At 54.2% G+C, this 11803-nt stretch overlaps 1 long non-coding RNA gene across 1 annotated transcript; it reads left to right on the top strand.

Annotated features, from left to right (window-relative positions):
* The first annotated feature begins 15 nt into the window (after positions 1-15).
* Positions 16-11281, top strand: LOC116952189 (uncharacterized). Its single transcript, XR_004404401.2, has 3 exons — positions 16-2266; positions 8308-8426; positions 9716-11281. It is a non-coding gene; the product is annotated as an uncharacterized LOC116952189 (long non-coding RNA).
* The last annotated feature ends 522 nt before the right edge of the window (positions 11282-11803 follow it).

Here is an 11803-nt window from a genome sequence, read left to right as displayed (position 1 = left end):
TTCAATTCCCTCTCCTTTATTGAACCAGCTGACAACTCTGAGGTGTCTCGTTTCTCTTGCCAGAAACGCATGAATGCCGGGTCCTCGTCTCTGTCGGTGGTGCTCAGCGGTGCGGAGACCGCTTCGTCCTCGGCTCAGTAACCGCTCCCTACCAAGTGGGGCGGCCTCTCCACCGCATGCCGCGCGTGGTACTCATTTTACACACCCAACAGGGACGATGATGATTATGATGATGGGTCGCCCAATTATCCATAGTCAAGGTCAAAGTGACCATTGAGGCGGTGCTCAGTTCGAACTCAGGCGCTGCTTGCTGTGAGGCACGAGTGTGGTTACCACAGCACCACCACCACCACTCTGCCATGTGCGCGGGTGTGGGAGCGGCTCTCCCTCCCTCCCTCCCTGCTCTCCGTGCCACCACCACCACCACGCTCCTTGCTCGCGTGCTCTCCCTCTCTCTTTCTCTCTCCGCCCGTGGGACACTCCCCTCGAGCCTATCTCCTCCACCGCCCTTCGCCACGGTGTCCTCAGAGATGTCGGACGCTCGCGTGCGGCCCCGCGCCCGTGCGGCCGCGCGCGTCTTCGTCTGCGCTCGATTCCCGCCCGCGGTCAAAATCAGTGACGAATGTCTGGAACGGTCCTGGGCCGCCCCTAGGTCGACTCGGCCATAAACGAGTGCCCGCGGAGACAACCGGCGTCCCGGGGCGTGGTGGTGGCCACCCGCCACCACGTGACGGCATTCGCAGTGCTCGCGGACGGCACTTTCCCCTAAAGCCCGCGTGGGCTATAAAGTCGGAGGGATGGGGGATCTTTGTCTTTGCACAGTGCACGTGAATCACTGGTCCAGCATTTCCATACAAGCGCTGAATGTGTGCGTTGTGGAGCGCCCTTTGAAGTGGGTGTTGTCAGAGAAGACGCTGTATAAATATTCTTCACTTGGGTGGCCTGGCCGTTTGTGTTATTGCCTACAGTTTCTGAAGTTCACTGCCCCCCCCCTTCGCCCCCCACCTCCTCCCCCCGCAGCCAACATCGGTAGCGCGTTCTCTGCGACGCTTCAGTCTCTCTCTGGCACTGCCATTTATTTATTTAGCCGCCAGGGCCACCCCAGCGCCTTAGGCAACCATCCTTTGAAGAGGCTGGAAGCTGCCATCGCAATACGGAATGCGCGCGCCCCCACTCACTCAGTGGTGCGATCAACCACGTAGTTATTCACATCCAATAATCAATTGATTATGTTGTTGGTGTTGATTATATATTAATTTGTATTGTGTTGGCATTGTGCGCACGGATACATGTACAGGCATCTGCCGATCAACCGCTGGATGATGGCCTTCTCGAGACGTGTCAGCCGTGGAGATTGACCATACTTCACCGCTTTAGTGTCAGTGTGTGTTGGGGAAGGGAGGCGCGCGGGGGGGGGTGGGGTGGTTCTGAACTGGTTCGGCCATCACTCGCCGCCACGCCTGTTAGCCACGGTCGGGAATCGAACTCGGGTCTTACAGTGCGCTAGCCACTGCGCCACTGCGCCAGGACAATGTCGTTGCAGTTGATGTCATTATCCCGCTTGTCTACCCAGAAAAGCAAACGCAGCTGCATTGTCTCCCCGGTGCTGATGCTTGCACATCGCACAAGCTACTCATTCGAGGCCGGGCAGGCCCAAGACCTGTTCACGTATTCGCCATTGATGTTGACTGCGAGCGGGAATCGATCCCGGGTCGCTCAGGTTGGTGGCGCGGTTCGCTAACCACTACGCCTCGGCTCCTCACCGGAATACACGCGCGCAGACACACCGGTTAACAGCTCATAAAACACGCGAGCCTTCTCCCTCGGGGGGGGGGGGGGCCTGCAGTCCCGGGTGCCGTGCGGGCCCTGAAGTGTGCGGTGCATTCCTAGGCTCCGTGTGGGGCGAGTGGTGAGTGTGTGACGAGTGTGTGACTGGCGGTGTCTCGGAGCGGTGAGCGTGCCTATTCCGCAGCTGCTTTCACAGTCTGACGCCCGACATGTGAAGGGCTCCGTGGTGTACGGCGAAGGTGCAGCGCCGCAGGTGAAGAGTGCTGGTGAAGCGGCGCAGCAGCATCCGCCACTGAGCTTGTGCAGCAACAGAAGCAGCAGTAGCAGCAGCAGCAGGCGCGCTGCGCGCAGTCGAGGCACCGCGTTCGTTAATGTTGACATTGCCCGGGGAGCAGACGGTGCCAGTCTCTGTTCTTGAAGCGAAAACACTTCAGCTCTGCACCTGCAGTCACTCGTGTGGATGTAAAGCACTCAAAAGGTACAACAACAACACATTTTTATAAAATGCTAATGATTTATAATTGCTGAATTAAAGAACGCGGAGCCTTTGAGAGCCGGCGCGGAGCAAGGCAAGAGGAGTCGGGCAGTGCGAGATGAACCTCTACTGAGAGCGCGGTTGAGAGCGGGCGAGCGAGCAGCGCCCAACAAAAGTCGTGGCATATGCGAATGACAACAAAAAATTGAGCATTTGAAACGAGTGTCTGGATCTGTGCATTGTGCGCGTATGCATTGCATTTATGGCTTTATTTTGGTGATTTCTAAAAGTTTTTTGATTTGGCCATGTTTTTGTTTATTGTAGTGCGGAGTTAGACTGATGGCCTTAATCTAAGTTTTCTTGTTGTTGTTGTTTGACTTGCATCCCACTGGGATTTTTGCACACAGCGTTGGTGTACGGTGCTATTTAAGGAATATTTTGATGTTTTTTTTTTCCTGGATTTTCTGTTTGCACATGCACACAGTCACTTGCAGATGTTTTCTTGTTCATGTTTTTGTTTTTTTGCTTGTTGCGGTTGCACCCGATTCAAGAGCCGAATGGCTCACAGAGCTATACCAAATAAATGAAACTATGAAATGAAACTATGAAATCAATCCTCAACCACATCGCAGCAGCGCGCACGGTGCAAACAGCGCCTCTCGCACAGAGCAGCTGTCAACTCCGGAACGCTGCGAGGTTGCCTTGGGGTGTAGGGATTGTCGCGGATAGCACTTGGCTCCAACGGTGCGCAGAGCTACATGGGGAACCTTTGTCACTGGGAGATTGAACGCAGCTGCAAGCTCGTTCCACCTAAGCTACGATGCCGAGTGTGACTGGTGACTCAGTGGGACGTGGTTGCAGATACATTTATTATTATTAGTTTATCTCAGCAAGTGTAGTGAGACGACTTCAGAGACACGACCTGTAGAGGGTATTGTTATTTATGTATTAATACTTTAACGACAGGCTCACAAAGTATGTATGTATTAATACTTTAACGACAGGCTCAGAGTAACATAAGCGCTGACTGACTTACAGCTTGGCCATCCATACAGCGACAGAGCTGGCTGGCTCTGCAGCGACAACGACGAGGAGACGGCAGCGATGACAGCCAGGACCCGAACCCCCTCGACAGCCCCGAACCCCACCGTTTGCCTCTCCCTTTTATTCACCCTGCGTGGCCAAGCCCCGCCCTTGGCCACGCCCCCCCTTCTGGAACTCTGCCGCGGGTTCTAGGAGCTTCCAGTTCGACCCCCTTGGCCCAGTTATGCCCCCCTTGTGGTCGCTTGAATGTGTGTCGTTCTTTACTGCACCCATACCCGTAGTCAGCACCCATGGCCACCATATGGCATACTGCCATGACTCAACTAAGGACCCACTGAGCCAAACAGCTCTTTGTCAGAAGAGACATGGCCAGCACAAACGATATTCCAATCAAGTGGTAGCATCGTGTGGAAATGTATTGCAGCCAGCTACTCGACATGCATGTTTCGAAATGTGGAGGTAAAAACCGGAGGACCCGGAGACAAATCCACACGACCACGGGGAGAAAGAGACACGCAAACTCCAAATATACAGCAGGTGTCAGGGTCGGGATCGCATCCGCAACCTCCTGTATACCAAGCGAGGTAGTTAACATCTCGCCACCATTGGTGCGCATCCTGCAGACTTACATTAATTAAAAAAATAGATCAGTTTTATATAGCGCAATTCGCACAATTCCTCAAAGCGCTTAACATGAAGCTTAAGTTACGGAAAAAGCCCGGTGTGAAAAATAGAAAGGGTGGGTTCTAAGCGACGATATTTTAAAAGTGTCTCTAATTCCCGAATGGACCGAGGAAGAGAATTCCGCAATCGCGCAAACAGCTCCGTCTCCCAGAGAACTTCCAAGGGGGTGAGCCTGAACGGGGCGAGACGAATCACTTCGCTTCGACAATTGCCCAAGAGACAACACCAACAATAACAACAAGAATAACAACAGTAACACCAACAATAACATCAACAATAACACCAACAACAACAATAATGACAGCAACAATAACACAACAACAATAACGCCAACAATAACGCCAACAATAACAACAATAACGGCAACAATAACAACAACAACAACAACACTCCAAACGGGGAACACCTGCCCCCATCACCTGCTCCATCGCGGCCCGTACGAGGCCCGACACACAATCTCCAAGGAGACATCACAGCGACAGGTTTACTCCTGGCGCGGTTACCTGCTGGCTCGACCACCTGAATGTGAAATTGTCGTCTGTTGCTCTGCATCTACATCAGCAGCCGTTCGCAAGTAAAAGAAAACGACGACGACCACGTGCCATGCAGTGCGCGGTCTGTCATTGCCTGTCACCACCACCCAGGATAAAAGACTCCACCATCCCCATGGGATGATCCAGCGCCGGGTTTTTGTCCTCTTCCACCACACAATGCCAAAGCTATAGACTCCACGCCCTGGAGAGTACACGTTGGCCTACTATTACACGCTGGCCAAACGTCTTGGAAGTTGATTACCCACCCACAACTTTACCCCCGCCACGCGCGATATGCAGATCCGCTCATGCAGTGGTTTTCCTATTCATAGCCCAACGCTGGTTGGCCAGAGGAGGAGGGTGGGTGGGGGGGTATTTAACAAACGTGGCCATTGATTGACCTGTTGCGCCGGGAGGTTGAACGGACGGTGACCTCTGGATTGCGAGGTCAGTGTGATGACCACTCCACCCGGGAAGCATCCCTCGTGTGGGGGAGGCGCGGGTGATGAAGGCCCTGGTCCAACCTGAATCCCGCTCGCAGCGCACGCGTGCAGGGCCAGGATCTGGGCCGGGTGTCACTCGAACTAACTGTCCACATTGCTCACGTGTGTTACGTATGTTATGTATGTTACGTATGTTATGTATATTGGACTTCTTTCGCACCGTGCGTTGTCATCCGTGCTAATCGGAGGTGCAGGGGGAAAGGACAGGAAACTAAACACAAAAAAAACTGCTTTAACAAAATTAGTTTTCAATCTAGATGGTTTAAAAGTGCATAGCTCCAGTGGCTTCCTCATATCGGTAGGAAGAGCGTTCCAGACGGCCCCGGGAAGCGCATCTAACGAACTAGCATCGCGTCCACAGAGGCACAGTTGCAGCGGATAATGAGCCCATGTAGGGGCTTAGGGGCGGCATTGAACACGAGCAGCGTGCACAGGGCAGATGAATTGCCATTGCCAGTGATCGTTGCATGGTTAGTCACGGGTCATTTTAAAACAATGTCACCAGAATGGATTTTTGATTAAAACAACAACCAGGATGTGGCATTTATGTTGCCCGTTCATTCTTGAGATCATGACGTTGTTGTTGTCGTTGTCGTCGTTTTACGAAGAAGTTGTGACTTGTTGTACGAGTCTGCACTGACAACATCGCACACGAGCGGACGGGCGAGACAGTATGGTGAGGTCTCAAAACTCTTTAACGTCCACCTTGATGTACACAGCGCGCCTGGTTCATTACCTGAGTGGCTTGCCACGTGGTGGCTTGGGGGGAGGGGGGGGGGGACCACTCCTACGATCCGGCGACGCAGCGAGCGCTGAGGACCAGGGCCATGCCGACTCCGCGGCCAAAGCCTCGCCACCCTCTCAATCCACCTGGGAACCCACGATGCCGGTCAATCACCACGCCAACAGGGAGGCTCCTCGCCTGTAACGTCTGACATTTCACTAACGTTGTTTTTTTTTTCAAGCCAAGCCTTACCCGGCTGACGGGAAGACGTCGAATCGCGAAAACCGACCCAGTGCTTGCTCGTTGTTAAACCGATGCCGCTGAAGTGATGAGTTTCCCCGAAGGCCGTGACACTGATGAGTCGCGTGGCAACTATCGAATCACTTTGTGTGCGCGCGCGCGCAGAGAAGGATGCTCAATGTATCCTGTTACTTGAATTCTCCACGACAACTCTAGCGATCGCGTTGTGTTTACCTATCTATGTGGCAGCACTTAAAACAATTGCGTAATCCTTGATGAATCCACTGCTGGATGGAGGCCGATTGCCGCTATACTTTACTTCGCTCGCCTGTACGGGTGGGGTGGATTTCAGAGGAGGTGCGTGTCCGGTACGGATATCACTCGCCACTGATGTTAGCCGCGACCGGGAATCGATCTCAGGCCACCAGGTCCACGGTCCCGATGCTCGTGGCCACTTGCATGCTGCGCTGCTACTGTGCCGTGTCAATGAACGCATTTAGCAACGAGTGCGTGTAGCGTGTCCATATTAAATGCGCTTACATCAGTCGCAGCTGTGCGACTGGTGCACATTCTAGTGACGCTCTAGAGGGGCCAGAGACATCTACAAGGCTGACACAAGTATAATCCGATCCGCACTGGGAAATACAAAACAACTGCCGAAATGCCCCGGTTTACGTCGGAGATGCGTTCCTGAAATGTGCAACAACGAATCTCGAAACGACGTTAAATCGAAGCGATGTATAGGGTAGGAGGTGGTGGAGGTGGTGGAGGCTCAGGCTGAGAGGCTCCCCTCCCCGTGGTGGTGGTGGTGGTGGTGATGGTGGTGCCACGGACACAACGTTTCCTCTCCGACTATTTCTCTCATGGTAATCGATTAAAGCGATACCCCCGTTAACGTCGGGAGGGATGCCTTCCTCAAAAGGTGCCACCACGAATATCGAAACGACGCTAAATCGAAGCGATTTACCGGGTAGGTGGTGGTGGAGGCGAAGGCTGAGGCCGACGGAAACGGGGAAAGACCGACGATGCTGTCAGTGTGGGTTGAGGCGACGCAAATCGGGTGGCGGTATTCATAAAGTGACAACGCATTTGCGAAACGACGTAAAAATCGGCGACGTAAAACGAGGTATTACTTTATCTGGAAAGCAACAGAAACATGTTGTACTTTGCCCCTCTACCCGATGTCAGGCAGAGGGTAGAAGGGTCAGCCTGTGGGCACGTGACCAGCACAGCACGATCACCATCAAAGCCAAAGACCCCCCGTGTAGCCTTAACAGACTGTTGGGTCAAGTGCACCTTATGAAGACCGGCACGGCACACGAGGCAATGGGTGGCGAGCATTACGCCCGACCGCCTTTGCCTCCCTAGTGGCGATGTTCACACACCGCACCATGCAGGTATTAATTTGCGGCTGAGTCGACCTAGGAGAGCCCCCAGTAAACAATGGTCACCGGTGTTGGTCGTGAGCGGGATAAATCGAACTCGGGTCGCCGGGCATCGCAGCGCAGCGCCACCCGCGACGCCACCGCTCCCCACGCGCTCACCGCTACGATCGTCGACTTAGCGCACCGCGAGGTACCGAGTGAGACGATCGAGACGGGCGAAAGCCACCAGCGCCACCACCACCGCTCGCGTTCCACACGGGGGGGGCGGTGGGGGGGGGGGGTCTTTCTTCCCGGGGAGGAGGGGGGGGGGGGGGCTCCGTTCACGGCTTTGTCAACGATCCCATTGTTTTACGCTCGTCCCCGTTTTAATTTAACGAAAAAGAAAAAGCGTGGACAAGTATCTCATTAAAGACGCGCACACAACGCGGGCCGTGAATAACTGCGCGGGGAGGTTGCCCTGCCGTGGCTCGAGTTGGTCGCACGCCGCAGTACGGACTGCATAGACTGCATGTACGGGGGGAGCGGTGGCGCAGTGGTTAGCGCGCCACCGCTACAAACCCGGCAATCCGTGGGCGATTCCCTCTCACGGCAAACACCGGTGGCCATTATTTGAATCGGTCCTGGGCCTCCCTTAGGTCGACTCAACCTCAAATTTACTGTACTGTACCCTGGTGCGGTGTGTAAACATTGTCAGACGGGAGATAAAGGCGGCCGGGCGGGGTCCCGGCCACCCCACCCCCTCGTGTGCCGTGTCGGCCTTCACAGGTGCTGCTCGCTAACAGCACGTGCCCCAATAGTCTGTTAAGGCTATACGCGGATCTTTGCCTTTGTGTATACAATACTATATCATGCAATACACTTTCACGCGGTTAATGTGTATATGTATAGCTTTTATACCACTAAGTAATTATGATTTCGCTTGTTTACCCAGGAAGAATGTTACTGAATCTGAAGAACATTTTGTCAGGAGCGTCCTGCCAAGTATTCGGAGCAAGGGGACGCTGCTGCTGCTGCTGCCGATGTGCGCGCTCCGAATTGAGTGATGCACAGGTAATGTGTCTGCCTTGCTGGGATGTTTGGCCAATGACAGTTACACATTGTCTTGTGTACTCTGTACGTGTTGTGTATTTTGTACGTGTGTGTATGATGCACGTGTCGTGTATGATGCACGTGTTGTGTATGAGTGTTGTGTATGATGCACGTGTTGTGTATGATGCACGTGTCGTGTATGATGCACGTGTTGTGTATGATGCACGTGTTGTGTATGATGCACGTGTTGTGTATGATGGACGTGTCGTGTATGATGCACGTGTTCTGTATGATGCACGTGGTGTGTATGGTGCACGTGTTGTGTATGGTGCACGTGTTGTGTATGATGCACGTGTTGTGTATGAGTGTTGTGTATGATGCACGTGTTGTGTATGATGCACGTGTTGTGTATGGTGCACGTGTTGTGTATTCTGTACGTGTTGTGTATGATGCACGTGTTGTGAATGTTGCACGTGTTGTGTATGATGCACGTGTTGTGTATGATGCACGTGTTGTGTATGATGCACGTGTTGTGAATGTTGCACGTGTTGTGAATGTTGCGCGTGTTGTGTATGATGCACGTGTTGTGAATGTTGCACGTGTTGTGAATGTTGCACGTGTTGTGTATGATGCACGTGTTGTGTATGATGCACGTGTTGTGAATGTTGCACGTGTTGTGTATGATGCACGTGTTGTGTATGATGCACGTGTTGTGTATGATGCACGTGTTGTGTATGATCCACGTGTTGTGTATGATGCACGTGTTGTGTATGATGCACGTGTTGTGTATGATGCACGTGATGTCTTTTCACAACTGGGGTCCAAATACTGCCCCGGAGTTAAACGCTGCGTGCGGTTTGGGGGAGGGAACGGTGGCGCAGTGGTTAGCGCACTCCGTTATGAACGGCGTTCCCTGACTTAACATCACGAGCGAGCTATGTCGGAACCGGCCCCTTGGCCCCTTCTAAAATCCATCACCGACCAGCGTGGTGAAGTATGGTTAAACAACCCACAATTACTAACCACGGCGTGGGAAGGCCTTCGTGCAGAAGTGGATTGCCCAAGGGACTGTGAACTTTGATAGCTGCTACTGTTTGTGCACGATAGGCACCGTGTTCGCGCTTCTCATTCGATACTTTACTACTCAGATGGCCATTGTTGCTTGTGTGGCGGGGCTGGGTTGTGGCTGCACTGCCGCCTGTTTCCTCGTGCCCGGTGGGAGACGCCGCTTGTACGCCCCCGCCTCCCTCTCTCCCCCCCCCCCTGCTCCCCCCTGCCCCCCCCCGGTCCCCCCACCCCCGTCCCTGTAGGACGCCAGCCACGTGCAGCTCCTCCTCCACACCTCGTCCTCATCACAACGAGCACCTTGGATGCGTTCGTTGGGGCAACACGCGCGCGCTGCGACACAAAGTCTAAGCCGGCCCCCGATGTAGCATGAGCCCCGGCAGGCGACACGACGCCAGCAGGCACGACAGCGCGGTGGATCTTAGACATACACAGCGTGCATGATGCATGTCTGTGTGGGCGCAGTGGTGGGACATCACCGCGGCTCGGTTTGTTGGTGGCGAGGTTCGGGCTCAGCTCCCCTGGGCGTCAGGGAATGCCGCTCTCACCCCTTGAGAGCGGCCTTGAGAGTCGCCCGTCTAACATTTGTGTCTTGGTCCCACGTGGAAGAGTAGGCCCAGTACCCCATGTGGAGTTTCGCGCGAGTGGATAACCCTTCCGGCAGCGAGTGGCGTGAGTGAGCTCTTGCATGGCTGCACCTTTGCCCGCCTGGTTCAGTTTTTACTTCGCACGTTGCGTTGGAGACGCGGTTTGGATGGGAGCCGCGTGGTGGAAAGCCAACAACAGTGGTCGTCAGGGACAGACTTGGCCTCAGCACGGGAATGTGGAGTTTCCAGTATCGGGCCCGGACGCCGCCTTGCGCTCGTGTGTGTGTGTATGTAGAACTTCTTTCGCACCGTACGTAGCCAACCGTGCTAAGTGGAGGTGCGAGGGAAGCACAACAAATTAAACGAGAAAAAAGGCAGTTCTCAAGAAATGAGTTTTCATTCTAGACGATTTAAAAGTGTAGTTCCAGTGGATTCCTGATATCGGAAGGAGGAGCGTTCCAGACGGCCGCAGAAGCGCATCTTAAAGCGCCTCATCCCGTCGCTGTGTACACTCACTCTCGCTACCACTCTCTCATTCACTATCTCACTCATTCACTCTCTCAATCACCATCTCACTCAACCGCTCACTCTCTCATTCACTCTGCCATTCACTCGCTCTCTCACTCATTCACTTACTATTTTACTCACTCTCATGCATTCACTCTTTAACCCTCTCTCATTCACCCTCTCATTCATGAAGTACAGTATTCACTTGATGTGAGGCTTTCGTGATTGCAGGAATCCATATCCTTTGGTTATTTCGGTAAAGTCACGTCGGTAGAAAAAAAAAATACATCACTATTGTTATATTTAAAAATTTCTACCCACGTGACTTTACCGAAAGAACCGAAGAGTATGAGCAAGTGTTCACTTACTCATTCACTCACCCACCCACCCACTGAGGCGCACACTGGCCGAGTGATGTCTGCGACTCTGCTGCTGTTAACCCCATCACCGTGACCCGACACCACACTGCCTCGTGATTGTATTTCGCTGTTTGTAATTCCACGATAATCGCCGGCTCATTGTCCCACCCCGCACCGATTTCCCAGGCGAGTGAGGCCCTCATCGCGTCACTGACTCAGAGTGGACACGTGTTTTATTTAACCCACGTGAGGTCCCGGTGGTCACGTGTTAAGATACTTTGTCATCGCAAACGTAGCTTCTTGATCTATGTATATATATAACAATAAATACAAACATTGAACGTGCCACGTTGGCTGACACCGCCGCACAATCGCCGGTCTCTCGCGCGCGAACGCGACACCGCGGGGCTCAGTCCCGCGGGCAATGACGCAGCCGCAACGGGGCTCGAACCCCGTGGCCCCACGCCGCGTGGCCCGGGCAGCAGAGGCAGGCGCTTGGCAGCCCGCAGACTGCCCCGCGGGCCGCGCGCGCGTGTGCGGCGAACGGTCACGGGGGGGAATCCGGCGGCGTCTCTCGTCGATGAACCACGCGGAGCTCGAGTCGCGGTGATGCGACGAGGGGGACCGCCGTTGGCGAACGGATCTGGCCGGGAAGACTCCGCCGCCACGCCGCCGTGCTCCTCGCGTCGACGAAGCGTCTCCCCGGGAGCCGCGTGCGTGGGCAGAGAGGGGGCAGAGCGCGCGGCCACATGGAGATGTTCACTCGTGTAGATGCGATCGTTCATGGCCAGGGCTTGCCAGGTGTTGTAGGCCACCGGCCGCCAGCTGCGGCCAGGAGATGGCAGCTGCTGAATGTGCCACCGCCTCCTCTCCAGGTTTT

This window comes from Petromyzon marinus, chromosome 45 (genome assembly GCF_048934315.1).
Source record: "Petromyzon marinus isolate PM22_M1 ecotype Great Lakes invasive population chromosome 45, UKy_Petmar_22M1.pri1.0, whole genome shotgun sequence".
Classification (NCBI taxonomy): domain Eukaryota; kingdom Metazoa; phylum Chordata; class Hyperoartia; order Petromyzontiformes; family Petromyzontidae; genus Petromyzon; species Petromyzon marinus.
This window is presented reverse-complemented; position numbering and strand designations above follow the sequence as displayed.